We start from the raw sequence: 16854 nt of genomic DNA on the forward strand, positions 1-16854 counted from the left end.
CTTTAACTAACCTCTGTTCCAACGGCATACAGAAGAGACTAAAGATAATTAGCAGGCGTTTATAATCAAACCGTTGGATTAAAATTCGCTATGACTGGGAATCAAACCTGGGGTTCCGCGCATGAGGCGACGTCGCTAATCGTTGTGCCACCATACAATCCCTAAATATATAAGTCAAACAATTACTAGAAGAAAGAATAGAACGATAAAGCCTTTATTGTCATTGTATTAGCATACAACGAAATTTGAATTAATGGAGGTACGTTTTTTTCACCATACGTTTCTGTGCATGTTATTTTAGCAGGCCTTGCGCACCACAACAAATTGAACAAATTCACTGTCCCGAGAAAATCTTTCCTACACCTTATTTTTATTGACCAGCAGGTGTCACTAGAGAGCGAACAATGCTTCGAGTAGTGAACCTTTTTTCAACACGTTTGGCTGGAAAGCTTTGAAGGTTCATGAAGCTTCATTTCGCCATCACCAGCGTTAGGCAATATGAAACGTATCCAATTTACTGTCGAAACTCCTCCAGGCTCAACTTGGGCTCTCTTGCTACTAACGTGGCTGTGTCTCCGTTTGTCGCTGTTTCTCACTCTCACACACCTGCCTTTGATTGTGAGCACCCTTTATTAAGAAGAACCACTCCCACATTGACGTAACTCTGACGTGAATTAGAAATTGCGTTCATGCCATAATTAAAGTAGCATGAATTAAGTACTCTGCTACAGGCAGAAGGCTCAACGTCAACATATGGGGTTGTCTTAACGCATAATGTGGGTATATTTAATGTAATATTTAATTATTAAAAGTGTGGAGACGGAGTAAGGGTAAATAGTTTGTATTATGAAGAAGTGAGAAAATATAGCAGTAGGTAAAACAAATAAATCTTTAACTTCTTTATTTTATACAAACGTTAAGAACTTACAGCTGTATACAATGACCAAAGTCTTTCGCGAACTTCCATCAGCTTTAGCCAGCGATTGTATTCCGCTGTCTACAGTGTCGCAAAGTGGCGACTGATCGGGTAGTGCGCATGTGCGACTACCATCCGGTAGAGGACTGTCGTATTTCCTAAAGAATCCGTGTTGAAACCGGAAGTCGTCACTTTACTGCGTTTGATTAGGAGCTTTACTTTTTAGTTGAGAAGTTGTGTTGATCGCCTGACATTCAAACGATCGGTTTTCTTTAAATTATTATTATTTTTGTGAAGTTATACGGCTTATGTGAATAAAGCTATCTACACGACTTTTTATATGTCTACATTGACTCGGTTAGTTGTTCATGTGGTACACGAATGTTGCAGAGTATTGTAGGTCTTAACTGAAGCTTTCCATTATTGTTAGGTTGCTGCTAACGCTTAGACCAACAATCCATTGGAACACATAGTAGCTAGCTAGCCTCGCTGCTAATAAGTATAACGTTAGCATGCTGATATGAATTGACCCATGCTGCTAACGCTTAGACCAACAATCCATTGGAACACATAGTAGCTAGCTAGCCTCGCTGCTAATAAGTATAACGTTAGCATGCTGATATGAATTGACCCATGCTGCTAACGCTTAGACCAACAATCCATTGGAACACATAGTAGCTAGCTAGCCTCGCTGCTAATAAGTATAACGTTAGCATGCTGATATGAATTGACCCATTATAGTCAGGTGGCTTAATGCTCAATTGACTTGTTAACCGAACTTTTACAAAGTCATACAACTAAACACACAAGTGACTTGTTAACCGAACTTTTACGAAGCTATATGACCAAACACAAAGCTAGCAGTGTTAATTCCGTTATAGCTAGCTAGGTCAATTAGCTCGCCTAAGATACTGTAATTTAAGCTAACCAATTACCTCATTTCCCCCAAAACCCATCGATTGTGTGTGTTTGTGATGTGTTACATATATCCTTTATCAGTCATTCAAGTTATTTACGTTTATTTACCGCTAGCGATTACACCACACAAGTGTAATTCAATTGCTAGCTAGCTAGCTAGGTAAATTAGCTCGCGTAAGATACTGTAATTTTTAGCTTACCTATTACCTAATTATCACACAAAAAACATCGATTACGTGTGTTTGTGATGTGTAGCATATATCCTTAATCAGTCATTCAAGTTATTAACGTTTATTTACCGCTAGCGATTACAAGTGTAATTCAATCGCTATTAATGTTAACGTGACACAACATTAAAAGTCAGGCATCGTTCCTAAAGAATAAATCAGAGGTCCTTGTCCATTTCTGTTCAGGACATGTGAAAAGTTTTATCCAACCAGAGACTGGAATAAAGTGACGATATCCGGTTTCAACACGGATTATTTAGGAAATACGTTTTCCCCGCCGACAAGTACTACCATCCGGTAGCGACACTACTAACAACAGCAAACAATCTAAATCTCCAACTACCGCTAAATCTCCAACTATCGCTACGTCTCCAACCACTGACAACAACCACGAATACCAGATGGGAATTGGGACGTTTTATAATCGAAGCTTCCCGCCAGAAGAGAACCAAGGAACCACTTGGTGAAGCACTTGATTCAAATGAGGCTTCGGACGTCACCAGTGACGTCATTTTGGCAAAACGATACAAGCCTCGACATGCGCTCCATCTGGAAGTGCTTCACTTTCGCGACACACGCTTCGAATCCCCGCTGTCATTTGTAACATCACTAAGTATAACCATAGTTCGCATTGAAGTTTGTCTTTGTTCTGATCATAGCCTTAGTTACAGTTCTGTTAATAGCCTTGCCGAGTGTGACTCGCATTTTGTTTTCCGCTACGGCGTTGAAGTAACTGTTTCAGTTAAAGAGTTTGACTCTGTTTGGTTTCTTTCTGCGCCGTCATTGCCAGTTTCCTGAGTTTCATACAGTGCTTCGAGCCTGCGCCCCTCCGTGGGGTTTGCCTACGTGCAAGAGGATCTGTTTCCTCGTCATCAGTGTTCCCTACAATCTGTGGTCTGTCTCGTTTGTCCATGGCTGTTTCCATTTGCAATAAACTCTGTTTCCCAAGAAATACCATCTCTGTCTCCGATCCGTTCCGTGACACTGTGGGAGTGTTTCTGAGGGTTTAATTTGGTGAAGTAGGACTGCAAGTATTTAGTTAGATTGTCCTAATCAAACTGGTAGGCTACATTGTACCTGATACTTTTAATCTTATTTTTTAAATGCATTAGGCTTCTGCCACTTCCAGTGTTACAGTCTGAGCATCTTTTGCACACCAGACCAACAATATGGTGTATAATGCAGAGGTGATACAATGTACTTCACATGAATCTCATTACAACTGCAACTGCCAGCATTACGTTTGAACAACACATCTCATAATAACGATTTAGGGTGTGTAGTAACTGTTCTGAATGTGCATGCATATATATCAACCTAATGTATTGCAATGTTGACCAAAAATCTTTCACTGTAACATAAATAGTGTGAATAGCAATGGGCTATACTCTCTTCTTCATTTAAGAATACCACATTGAACAGGTGCCATTCACCATTGCAGAGTAAATAAAATGTAACGACATTCTAAACATCATAATGTGATTAATTGAATTATTTCAAGAGTTCGGATGGAAGCACAACAAACTTATAACATGGAAAAACAGCAATAAAAATGCCAACTGCCTGAAAGGCTTTCCCTGGTGTAGGTCAGAAGTATAAATAGTGTCATGAGGCCACGCAAGTGAGTCAAAGGGTTTTTGTTTGTTTGTTTGGTTCTTGAGTGCACTTTCAAAGTATTTTTACCTTTCCAATGTAAGAGCCTATAGCCTATATGTTTACTTTCTTGGACAACCAAAAAGTGTGGATAAGTATACAATATTTGAAAGAAATTAAAACACACACGTCACAGTACACCACCAATAAATCACACTCTCTCAATCTTTGGAATGTTATCCTGAAATTGAGTAGCTCTGCCCCTGCCAAAAAAGGCCTTGAACAACTTGCAATGTATATGTGTGTGGTATAAAAAGAATACAGTTCATGAACAGTTCTAAGTGTATTACTTTAACCTTTATTAAATTAAAGAATTAGCAAGCCCACCGACATGGATTATGTCCTTTTCGATTACCAAATCAAAACAACAAAGTATTACATAACAAAATTAAAACTACTACATGAAGAGTCTTAAAGTGCTTTTGAGCTGCATGTTTAACTAGAGGGGCATATGTCATTTCAACAAAATGACACAAATGCTAATCCACAGCTACAATATCAGAGTTTGCCTTAATGCTTGAAGCAATGCACCAATATAATCAATATTACAGGTTAATAATATAATATATTTAATACTATTAATAAACAGGTCAATACCATAAATGGACCAGATTAGGTATCATTACCACATCCCGTAATGGAAGTATGGGTGCTGCTCATTTCATAACATGTGTGATAAATATAAATATACCAAACCATTCCCATCCTACCTTATTTGGATCCTGCTTAGTTTGCAGATGGTCACAATATAAAGGACTTGGAGGATCCGAGAGGTTCGCAGAGACTAGGGGGTTCCAGTGCACAGTAAGTTGTCACATGCTTGACTTGTCAGGCAAGAGCTGTACAGCACACGTGGCTGCATGGTAAACTCTGATGTTCTCTGAAACATAGGAGAGCTTGATTGGCTCGGCAGTGAAATCTGTTAAATTTTTACTATTTGCATTTATATGTTATATATTGTCTGACCTCTTACTCCCATCATTTTAGACTACTTGACGGTTCTGCACATTTCACCTGGTCCTGGGAAGAACAAGTAAGTTTATCTGCTTTTTAACAGACTCTCAATTCAGCAACTTAAGTTACCTTTTCAAATAATAGCAAGCAAGCCAATCGGCTACCAAAGAAAATGTATGCCTATAGTTAATCAATCAATCAATCAATCAATCAATCAATCAATCAATCAATTTGTTTATTTGATCAAGAGGGACAGTGTACATTCATGAACATTAAAATGTAAATGCACCCAATTATAGCCAAAAGGCTAGTTTCCATTGGCAGTCCCCCTGCCAGAGTGAAAAAGGCTATACAACCTAAAAAAGGCATTAATATGAACTAATGAGTTAATACTTGTGCCTAGTGATGGGCAAATGAAGCTTTGGTGAAGCATTGAACCATTTAGGCACATTGTTTCAAAAATCGGTTCATTACTTGAAGCTTCAGTAACAGCGACCTCTCCTGGTGAAGTGCCAAGGCTGCAACTAAATTAGCCCAGCTAGACAGTGGCAGGAGGCTTTAATTAGACAATGACAATCTAGTGTGCACGCACCAACCCCCCCCCCCCCACACACACACACACACACACACATGCACCCATATACAAAGATTGTGTTATTATTTTTTTTACAAATAAAGATTCATTCTTTTTTGTATATTGTGTTATCGGGGAGAGAGTGCTTGGGGATTCGGATGTGCTGGTTTGATTTGATTTAAAAACATAATTTTTTCTACACTTTTTGGACTGAGCCTGCTGATACAGTCTACTTTTCCTATAGCCTAAATATTGAACATGAGCGATCAGAATAAAGTGTTCCCACATGTCAGAACGACCTCTCTTCCTAGAAGCTTCCATAATGATGATAAATAAATACGAACGTAATGACTGTCACAGTATGAGATGAACACAATGTTGTGCGCTGAAGTTTTTATGCTTTTAAGGCGCTACAATTTAGACTCGAAACGAGGCGGTGGCAGTTGCAGTGGCGGCACCTGACTGGTCCGTGTGTGGCGCTGTGAACCACTCAGCTGGTTCATTCAGAGAAAGAAGCAGTTGCTGTTTCGCGCGTAATATGTCACGTGATTTTTCCGTACCAAAGCAACCTTCGAAGCAGTGGTTTTATGGTTGGTGTAGTTTATGGTATGAAGCACGTTCCGGCGCTTCAATGTCGGGCTGCCATCACTACTTGTGCCTGCTCTGTCTTTTGCAGTTGACATACTCCAGATACAGGAGATGAGGAGGCTGGACATGGCCTTCCATTAAGCAGAAGTGAACTCTGCAGTCAGTGAAAAGGCTACACAAAGGCTGAAAAGCAAGCTTCAAACTGATGTCCTGGTCACTGGTCACAGACTATCTGGATTATTCAAGGAACTGACGTCTCAGTTGAAGATGGTGTAGTCACAGAATATAACGCATTGTAGAAGTCCATTGTCTCCTGCTTTTCACCGGTGGACATATCCCCAAAATCTCTTCTCTTATCCAAGACACACTGGCCTTCGGTGCATCAAAAGGGCCCTACTGAGAATGTGGGGAAAGACCAATGACCAAAATGGCCCTGCATATACATATCCACTGGAAATAAGGGGAGAGAAGAGCAGTTGAAAACAACCAGCAGCAGCCAAATGACATACATGAAAATGGGTGTGTTAGTCATATGTCTCACTGACAGGCTCTCAAGTGACAATGATCCATGAAAGCTGCTTCATCAAAACTTGTTCACCAATGGGAATTTCATCTGTCCTCCTCATTCTTGCACTTTACTGCAGAAGGAATGGTTATGCCATATGTTGGTTACATCAGCAGAGATTTTGAAATGAATATCAGCATGGCTGAGTTTTGGTTGTGGGTACAAAGTTGCAGGCCTCTTGCCGTGAAACCAGACACAACAGCAGGATTATAACACATGGGATTACATATTTTGTCCATTGAGGAATTGCCAGGACTACTGGGATTACCACACAGCAGAGCGCATATCATAACAGGATATAATAGCGGCATGCAAGTGTTAGTTCGCTTTGTCATGTTAACCTATAAATAGACTTAGCATATCGATTGTTTAACAGACTAGCTGCTAACCGGTGCAGCTACGCTAGGATGTTTCTGACATGTGTGTGTTAGTGGGAATAGCACATTCATTTTGATTGCATATGGTCATGTGAAGGACAGATAATCACCGTGTCTTTCCCACTAGGACAGTGGTTCTCAAAGTGGGGGGTGCGAACACTCTCCAGGGGGGGCGCGATGTCACAGACGGAGAAAAAAAAACGACCGCCGACCTGTCACTGGTCAGTGAAAGCTCCCTCAGTGGCGAAATACAAGGGGCTGGACTGACCCAAACAAATTAAATACTGTTTGGCTCCTGATCCACCCATCAAAACGGATACTTATCATTTGAACGCGAGTTGCACCTACGCTTCCGAGTATTAAAAAAACGCAGGCATGGTAAGCGCTCACCCTGAGACGACACTCTGCAGAGTTTGTTCAATTTCTCTTGTTTCCTCTATCATTCAGATATTCATTGCTTTATAAACAGTATTTTTAAAGACTCACTCCTTCTTTAGTAATACCTTACTGCACTTGCAGGTCTATTCGTAACCTATTCTAAGGAGTAATTTGCTCCACAATCTTTAAAAAAGGGGGACCAGTGTTCCGAAAGCCCGATATTCCGAAATCTCAATATTCCGAAAAATAGTCCCCCTGGCATAATTTAGAAATATTTTAAGTGGCACAAAACACACACACAAGCATTTAGTTTGCGCAGCGGAGACGCTCACCGGGCTATCACGCATATAACTTTTCCTAGGGAATATTTGTTAACTTAGCCTACTCTGGTTTTGAATGGGGTACCACTCGTGCGAAGGAAATCACCGGCAGATTGTCGCAAGACATTACGCAGATTATATGTTTATGATTGTGTGAATCATTGGGATGTGCATGTGGGCTATAGTGGTTCACGTTGCTGTGTTGACAATTTCGGAACAGCGGGCTGTCGGAATAATGGGCTTTTGGAACATTGCCATGGAACCTAAAAAAAGCTTGTAGCCCTGAGAGCTAGCCTAGCTAGCTACCGTCTTCCAACTACAGCTAACCCTTATCTCCTTAACACCTACCTTTAAATTTTTTGATCATCCACCGTGTTGCAACAAATAAAACACCAGCACTTGAATGCTATTTTGTGCTGTCCCTGTCTACATTGTGTACAGTTCGTTTTGTTAGGAATCATTGCCTAGCACAGCCTTATCCATTATTCGTGTGCAAGTCGTTCACAACCACACATACAAGAACACGACGTTGAAATTAGAACTTTATTAACTTCACACACACTGTATCAGCAAACAAACACAACATGGACAAGTTTCTGATTCGTAAAAGTCAGAAAGAGAAGCCTGTGGACTTCTTTAAACATAAACGTGATGGCCTCCAGCAACAACGAACCACCATGTCCAAGCATAGCACTGTCTCCAAGCAGTGTCTGGAGGCATCTTATGTAGTTGCTCATAGAATTGCTAAGCTTGGCAAACCCCATACAATTGCCAAAACACTGATTTTGCCGGCCACGCAAGACGTGTAGAATAATGATAGGTATTGCCCTGAGTTTAGCTCCTATGTCAAATGACCCTGATGCCGAATATCAGAAATCAATTTGGGTCCTATTTCAAAGAGGACTACAGTTCATTCGCCTGAGTTCGGGATCAATTTCTCTGCTCAGCAGATGAGCTGTCACTAGACATGAAAGAGCAGCTGAAGAGTGACAGTAGACTTAAGCATCGCCCCTCTTTCGTCATTCTGGGTAGCAATGATCAGCTTTGCGACATAGCCTTAAAAATGCTCCTCCTTTTCGCGTCGACATATTTGTGCGAGGCAGACTGACTGCGCTCAAAACTAAATACCGCAACCGCGCACAGATCGAGGATGACCTGAGGATATGTTTGTCAAACATTGCCCCAAGATTTGAGGACCTTTGCAGTGCAAAGCAGGCTCATGTCTCACATTGACAGACCTGTAGGATTTTTTTTGTAAAGATCACAAGAGGCCCATAATAATAACAGTATCCTAATGATAGCAATAATAACACTTATTATTATTATGATAATAATAATAATACAATAATAATAATTGGTCGATAATCATTCATTATAATAATAATAATAACATAATGATGGTGATAATAATGAATAGCCTACTAATAGGCCTACTATTACTGATAATAATAATAATAATAATAATAATAATAATAATAATAATAATAAATAGTTATAATAATTGTCTGTATGGGCCTAACAATAACAATAGCCTAACCTTGACATGTCAGGCCTATCAATAACAATACGCTATCTATCTATCTATCTATCTATATATGGTGGTGTAGTTGAGGGCGGTGGCGGTGACGGCGGGCCGCGGGCGGATGGGGGCCCCCAACTACCCCTAACCAGCTTTGGGGGGGCCCAGCTTGCAAAAGTTTGAGAACCCCTGCGTTAGTGCATGCACCCCTTATGGCTCCACTTGTACAGCCAATCAGAGTGCAGTCTGGGGATGCTTGCGCTGACGGTACCCAGTGGCGGGAATAGCAGAGCAGTGGACTGGTGATACAGATGCATATGGTGTTGAGATATAAACATTTCAGTTTAAAGATTAGAGTGAGAGAGTGTTGGAATTGTGTGCGTTCAGATACCTAACCACACGCAGGGACGGCGCCAGTGCTATAGCTCCCGCTAGATTAGCCATAGCACCCCCAAGAAAATAATGGTTTATTTATTATTGTTATTTACTTTAATTCTGCGTTCTTAATTTAATGTATTGTGTGATAATAATATTTCAATCACAAAAGAAAATAATAACAGATTGAAATGAACAGATTGTTAACGTAGCACGACATAGACACGTCGCATGCGTGAACGTTGACGTTTCCTGACGATTGAAGGAGAAAGAGAGCTAGTGCACTGTCAAAGTCAAAGTCAAGCGGTAGTATCAACAAATTCACAATAATGGATCGGTTTTTGATACCCAAAATTCCACGAGTAGAAGAATCATGTGACGAAGAAGAAGAAATGCAAGGGGTATCTGAATCTGATTTAGAATAAGATGAACGTCGTGGTCAAAGAGATCAACCCTATGCTAAACCTCTACTCAGGGGCGGACTGGGGGGAAAAAGTGGCCCGGGAGTTACTGTCAGACCGGCCCACTCAATACACGCTGCGCTGCCCACTCAGTACACGGCGCGCTGCCCACTCAATACACTGCGCGTTGCCCATTCAATGCATCGCACGTATAGACCAGTCAGTGGCCTACTTGGAAAAATACCCATACACTTAACATTATTTTGGATGATTACAAAGAAATTACATCATATATGGTTTTTTTTAATAACATTTGGATCCACCAATTTGTCTGGGTGGACACATGGAATAAAATGATACTGGCTATTGTAACACTCCAAGGTAGGTATTGGTTGCTAAATGAATAGGCTTAACTCTGGGCTAGTATCAGATGGTTATACGTATAACTACAGAACATTAAGGAATGAATATCCACACAATAAAGAAACTGGAATCAGAGGGTAGAATTAGTATGAACTATATTGTAGAAATGAACAGAATAGAACATACGATGGGGTGTGAACATCAGTGGTATCAGTAGTATTGAATGCTGGGTGTGTGATTGTGTGTGTGTGTAGGGGTGTTGAAGGTGCATAACAAAACAATAAGTTAAGTAACAGAACCTAAACTAACTCTGCTGGCCCGGGCGCATTATAGTCACATGATAATACAAAAAAATATCATTATACTCATGTGTTAGTATGACCTCACTATCTAATCTAGATAACATATTAACATTGTTTATAATGTTAGTGTTGTGTGTAACACGGTGATTATAGCATAACAAGCTAGCTGGTTAGAAATTATAAGATTGCTCTCTTTACAACTTCCACCATGGATAGCTTGCTCATCGATTGTAAACAAGTGACTACGGCTAACATGTTAAAGTAGATCTTCTCGATGATGACAATAGCGCCAGCTTGCTTATTTTACCAGATCATAAGGGTCTCAATTTTGGACATTTATCTACCTAACGTTAGCTAGGCTAGTTGGTAGTGAACGTTACCTCATCTGTGAAAAGCAAGCTAACATTGGCCAAGTCAACGCCACAATTTACCTTGTATCACTGTCACTGTCACGCGAAATAACAGTCATAAATGGCCCAGAGTTTTCCTAAATGCAATTCCTCAAAACTACCAGATGCCCCACGGGCCGCTCCGTGTTAGAAGGGCTGACGGCACACGTCACTACGGTTGCGTGCCCTGGCGGGTCGTATATGCAAATCCAGGTGCGTTTAATTTAAGAATCCTCATCCTCAATCTGCACAGCTGAGAACACTTCGGCTGTGTAATAACCCATTTTCAGGTGTTCATTAATAAGGTGGAGATCGTTTCTTACGTTGAATTTCTGAAGTCCGTAGGAACACATTTCAGAAGACACCAGAACATTTTCGAAAAATAGGCACCATGAGTGTGAATACAGATCGCGAGGAGGAGTATAAAAATCAGTCAGTGATTTAAATGTTATAGTTAATAGAGGAAATTATACGTGTTCTGAGAAGTATGGAAAATAGTTGACGGTGCCGGCGGTGTGAGTGGGAGGGCCGGTTGATAATAGACGTGGGCCGGTATTTTGGACCATCCCACCGGTATCCCCGATGGCCAGTCCGCCCCTGCATGCTACCCTTAGGTGCTGTCATAAGGAACCATGGCATTAACTTCCACTGCTATGCTGATGACACCCAACTCTACCTATCCATGAAACCTGATGAAATTTGTACATTTACCCAAGATAGAAACTTGCCTGCAAGATGTAAAATCTTGGATGGCTAACAACTTCCTGCTCCTCAACTCTGATAAAACTGAGGTTATGCTTGTAGGCCCCGATCAATTGAGAATGACACTATCTAGCCATCTATCCACACTCGATGGCATCCCAACACCCAATACTAGCATCAAAAACCTTGGGGTAACTATCAACCAAGACCTTCTACTTGACTCACACATAAAACAGATCTCAAAGACATCATTTTTCCATTTACGCAATATTGCCAAAATTAGAAAAGTCCTATCCCTCCAAGATGCAGAAAAACTAATCCACGCATTTATTACTTCCCGACTAGATTACTGCAATGCTCTCCTGTCCGGATGCAGCATCAACTCAATAAAGAGCCTCCAACTTATACAGATCGCTGCTGCCCGTACACTCACCAGAACTAAAAAATATGAGCACATCTCACCTGTACTTGCCTCTCTGCATTGGCTCCCTGTCAAAAGTAGAATTGATTTCAAAGTACTCCTGCTAACATACAAAGCCCTAAATGACCTGGCTCCAAACTACCTTAAGGAATTAGTTGTCCCCTACTGCCCTCCAAGACCGCTCCGTTCCCAGAGTGCTGGCCTCCTTGTAATTCCAAGAATATCAAAAACCACAGTAGGAGGCAGAGCCTTTAGCTACCGAGCCCCCCTCCTCTGGAACAATCTCCCTGCCTCCATTCGAGATGCAGACACCCTACCGATATTCAAATCGAGACTAAAGACATTCCTCTTCAGTGCATCCTATAGCCGTAAGTAACTGCGTCAACTAAGCCTAGGGGCTGAGCAGGGGCGAGAGACAACAAGGCCAATCCCGGCATGGAGGTTACCCTGCCCATTTTGGTGGCGCGCCTCTCATCCCTCACTCCTGTGATGCTTTTCCATAGGGCCACTTGGTAGATAGGTAAACAGATGCTAGTGTGAAACAAAATTAAAATTAAAATTAAAAATAGATACACACCCGCTCTGCCCCTGTCCTGCTTAGTTGGGCCTGGGGGCTGAGCGGGTGAGAGAGACAATGCCTAACACGGCAGGGAGGCTGTCCTGCCAGACCCGGTGGCGCACCTCTTAGTTCTCTCAATCCTGTGATGCTTTCCATGGACCACTTGGTAGATAGGTAAACAGATGCTAGTGTAAGACAAAATTACATAAACCAAACAAATCTAAACACATGTAATACCCCCCTAATCAACTATACTGGACTAAAATCTAAATAATATATTAAATAATATTCCCTTACACCTAGCCAGGCAGCCCCTCTCCCTCTCTCTCTCGCTCTCTCTCTCCCTCCCTCTCCTCTCATATCACATTGCTAATGTTATAATAATACTGATAAAATGGCCATATTGCCTACTGTAAATCTACTACCCAAAGGTATCTCCTTATCTGTTTCTGAAATAAATGTCTACTAACAAAAATGTTCTCTCTCCCTTGTAGCATGTTCCAATTGCTGATGGAAGTGGAAACATTGCTCCTCACCCCCACTACTCCTCAACTACGCATATGGACAGCCAAACTCTACCCACTCACTCTGTTCTTTTTCTTTTTCTCCTAATCCAGACAATCTTCGCTATGGGACGCTGCTGTAATCTCTCCACCCGGTCTACCCGTAGAAACCCTCTGCCAATTTCACCCACCGCCACCGCACTGCCGTACACTTACTCTACCTCATACCCTATGCTAGCATTTATATACAATATATAATATTGCCACCATCAACATGTTTCTCTGTTCCTACTCCCCTCCCCCTGTAACAGTAAACCTTTGAGCACAGTGTATACCCACTAAACTGGTCCTGTTTGTATCATGTATTTACCACCGGATGTCTGTATATATATTATGTACACCTACCAAATGCAGGATATGTACAACACCTGTTGTTTCCCATCCCCTTTTGCCACACAACCCTCCCCCATCCCCCCTTCCTATCTCCACCCGGCCGACCTCAAGCAGATGGGTCCCCCCTTATGTGCCGTGGTTCTGCTTAAGGTTCCTTCCTGACTAACAGGGAGTTTTTTTTTGCCCGTGTTGCCAATGTGCTTGCACTAAGGGGGTTCAGGCTCTGGGCTCTGTAAAGCGCCTAGAGACAATTGTATTGTCATGGTGCTATATAAATAAAATTGAATTGAATTGAATTGAATTGAATGTCATACCATAATAGCCAGACAGATATCTAGAAAAAAAATACATTTTGGGAACCTGTTATCCCTTTACTGCACCCGCTGATATTTTTATTTCTATAACGTCATTGAAGTCCCTGCCTTAGCTCCAGTTTGGAGATATTTACATCTACCTAATAGAAAATCCCTCCCCCTACACACCTCCAAAACTGAAAGCCTACAAAAGCACGGATAGTAATTTAATTTTCAGAAGGGGATGGGTTCATAACGATGTCGTCTGGAAGGTGAAAACTAATAAACATCTTCATTATCAGAGCAAAGATGATTGCCATTTAATAGCCAGCTACCGAGCTACATGCTGTTAGCTAGCAGCCTTTAGCCTACCCAACGCTGTTCTTTATCATTTGACACAATTTCCTGGTTAACACAAGTACAACCACCTGGTCTGGCAAATGACAACTGAAATTATCTTCCCAAGTATTTTCTACTGGCATTGTAGTATTACCAGTTGGATGACAAAATACAGTAGCCTAGCCTACTTGCTTAGGTACTATTCGCAATCTCAGAGCAGAAACCGGGTAATCCAATTTTAATCGTGTTGATGCTTTGTTTCTTGACTTTATTTCTTGATCTATTCCCATTTTAGGTAGTTATTCTGATAAATGAGGCGACCAAAACAGGGTTACTGCTTTTATTGCAAGCTCCAAAAATAAGGCTACTTTACTGCGTGTCTGAGAAAAGTTGACCCAGAAGACGTCTACAGCTGGCAACAACGTGGATGGGTTTTAATGCGATAATAGGGCCAATGATTTTCCGCGATAACGGAAAACGGACGGAATTCGCGGAATGAACACTTTGAAACGGAATTGCACCTTTGAAACGGAAACATCATTTTGTTCATACAAATCGCCCAAATTCCCCTGTATTTTGGGCTGCAAGGCTATATTTCTTTCAAATAAACACAACAACGATTGCAACGATGAACAAACATTAATAAAAGACCAAAACCACTGAGAAAATGTCACGTCTGCGCTGAACTCTGCTCCGGCCACGCTCCCCTTTTCAACGGTTGACCCACAGATCCGCGCTAAAGCCACATTCAGTCACATTCACGCGCTCGTCTTCCCAATCGCATTTAAAACAAAAAATGTTTAGTGTTCTGTTCTGTTGATGGCTGGCAAACAACAATCTAAGAAGGGCACGTATTATTCACTCATTTTAAGCCATCAATCTACCTCAGGGTGAACAAAATGAGCTGAAACGGAAAAAAAACGGAATTCACCAAATGTGAAACGGAAAATGCATTTTTTTTAAACGGAAAATCATTGGCCCTACGATAAAAACACAATCCGGGCTTGTCTCCTCGCCGATTTGAACAGCCAACCGAGCAACAACTCTCTGGCATTTTACTACCTAAGTCAGACAATTTTAAAGCGGAGATATCTTGAATGAAAGATGGTCAGTTCCTGTATAAGTTCCAGTGGTAGACAGCTGTGACTGAGTGTATTTCTTGCCCGCGAGCTGGTAATTCTGATGTGACGTGAAAACTATGAAAGCCAATTACCGTAAAAATTTTAAGGTTCAGTCTTCAAATCGGACATCTAGACTGAACATTTAACATTTAGCATTTACATTTAACATTTATATATAACATCAAACATTTACGTTTATATTAAACATTTACATTTAACATTTACATTTATATTTAACATTTACATTTAGATGAAACATTTATATTATTCAACAACTTTGTGTTACTGCCAAACATTATCCTTGGAAAAGTTATTGCATGAATTTACATGAATATCTCTCTAAATGTTTGAAAAAGTGACATTTGAATATTGTCGTGCTTTTTCCCCCATATGATAATGCTAAATGTACCAAAACTGAGCAGGATTTTAGAACGTGCGATATTTTACAAACGCCGCCCTATATGGGGGTGCTCGGCGTTTTACCGAGGATGCTATGAAATAGGGTGATGGCATATGTGTCTAGTGGTTTTCTACTACAACACCTACCCACCATATCTTCATATGGGTTTACATGTTTGCTCTGTGAACCGTCTTTGTCGTCCATGAAAAGCGCCATACAAATCGATCGTATTATTATTATCATTAGGCTGCTTCCGACGGACGCGCACATAGCCGTGTTCCTCTGCGACGGTCACTGACAAAATGCATGCAGCATGTTATAGATTCCGCAATCCCAAATACTTCACTTACTTCAGTGGGGGTTAAAGTTGGCGCCAGATGACCACCAGGTCACCACTACCATGTCTGACAAATTAAACTAAACATAAATAGTTCAATACATTCTAAACTAAAGAGAGCAAATTAGAATAGCAGATAGAATTAACTAAAACAGTCAAAGAGTCATAAATGCTTTCAAAAAGTATATATTATTTCAGGTCACAATCAATAAAAACATAGAAACTTATGTATACCTGGCTAGCAGACAGACTGCTCGTCCTAGGCTAGAATCTCAGATTTTTTTAAGGCGGATCCAGAAAAATCCCAAAAAGAGACCGCATTCATTAATGTTACACATCTAACAAGACCGTTCCACCTTAAATCTTAAACGGTGTAAAGATGCAGGCCCCTTTTAAAAGTGAATGAAACAAAACAGTAGGCACTCAAAACCACAGTAATCAGAGCTAGATCATTGTATCATTGTACAATACAACTCTTAAAGAACAGGCAAAAATGCAAACAAAACTATGCTGGAAAAGCAAAATCCGGGCAAGCCAAAAGATCAGGTGTAGCATGGCTAGCACCCGGTGTAAGTAGACGATGGGTTGACTCAAAAACGATCCGCATACGGATGTAATTCTAGAATGTTGATTGGTTAAGATTAGTTACCAGGCAGGAACTGGCTAATAGCAGGACCTCTATTTTTTCGCTGAGCTACAACGTCGTTTGCCTGACTTTTAAACGATCGTTTTATTTTTTTATTTTAATTCTGTGAAGTTATAAATTCGTTTTAATACTCAACTGTTTTGTTAACCGAATTTTTACGAAGTCATACGGCTAAACAAACAACCGACTTGTTTACCGAACTTTTCAACCGTGAAAAATACATAGCAGCAAGCTAACGTAGCTAAACGATGCGTTAGCTTAGCCTGGTAGTCAACCTGTTGACATCGTATCTTGGTCGCATCGGGTTTAATTAATTAATAA

This window comes from Clupea harengus, chromosome 12, assembly GCF_900700415.2.
Source record: "Clupea harengus chromosome 12, Ch_v2.0.2, whole genome shotgun sequence".
Taxonomy (NCBI): Eukaryota; Metazoa; Chordata; class Actinopteri; order Clupeiformes; family Clupeidae; genus Clupea; species Clupea harengus.